The sequence below is a fragment of the Charadrius vociferus genome, unplaced genomic scaffold (assembly GCF_000708025.1).
Source record: "Charadrius vociferus isolate BGI_N301 unplaced genomic scaffold, ASM70802v2 scaffold15, whole genome shotgun sequence".
Lineage (NCBI taxonomy): Eukaryota > Metazoa > Chordata > Aves > Charadriiformes > Charadriidae > Charadrius > Charadrius vociferus.
This window is the reverse complement of record NW_009650064.1, coordinates 10,415,671-10,416,478: the sequence shown is the minus strand read 5'-3', so window position 1 is coordinate 10,416,478 and position 808 is coordinate 10,415,671. Positions and strand designations below refer to the sequence as shown.

Here is an 808-nt window from a genome sequence, read left to right as displayed (position 1 = left end):
AGTAATGTACAGAAAAGCAAAAATAAAAAGTTTGAGACCCCATTTTTTTTGCAGCCTTCAAGCGCCAGCTCTTGCAGCTTTGCATCGTTAGTGTGTCCAGCACGCAGTTCTCACGCTTTGCTTAACCAGCAGAGCTTCAGGATCTTTATTTAGACGGCAGTGTGCGTTTTTATACAGTTCACAGTTACACCTAAGTAAAATTCGTGCCTAAAATACTTTTTTTTTGTACTAACAAGAAAAACTGCATTTATGCATTAGGGGTTGGTTGGTGTGTCCCCTTCCCGGTGACCTGTTGAAGATGGCTTTTATAAAGTATTTTAAAAACATCAAAATACTAAAAATAGAAAATATTTGAAACGCTTTTGGATCCAAAAGTCATATTAACTCCAGTCTGCTGATAGAGATCATTATGGGAGCAGTGCCGCAGTTCCAGCTGTTGCTCTGTTCACCGCTGGCAGCCGCCGAGTGAACCGCTACGGTGCCAAAGCACGGGTGGGACAGTCCCTAAACAAAGGGTGGGGTTTTATTTAAAAAAAAAAAAAAAAATGTTTAAGTGCTCAGAGTTACCCTTCCTCCCAATAGAGCGATAAGGGCACCCAGTGACATGAAAGCTTTAAACGGGGAGACAGCAAATCCGTGTTTGTGTGCAGCGCTGCTCCCAGGTGATTCTGAAATCCCAGGGGCTGGCTCTCGGCTGCAGAAGGGCTGATGCTGCTGCAGTGAGCTGTGTGGGATAGGACTCAGCTGTGCCCCCCTGCCAGTTGTTTGGGGGGGCTGCCTTTGTAGGGGTTTTTGCCTTTACCTCACA

At 45.3% G+C, this 808-nt stretch overlaps 1 protein-coding gene across 1 annotated transcript in view; it reads right to left on the bottom strand.

Annotated features, from left to right (window-relative positions):
• Positions 1–808, bottom strand: part of LOC104292547 (chromosome unknown open reading frame, human C8orf59) — an 8,941-nt gene that overhangs the window by 5,041 nt on the left and 3,092 nt on the right. The gene's annotated exons all lie outside the window — the stretch shown is intronic.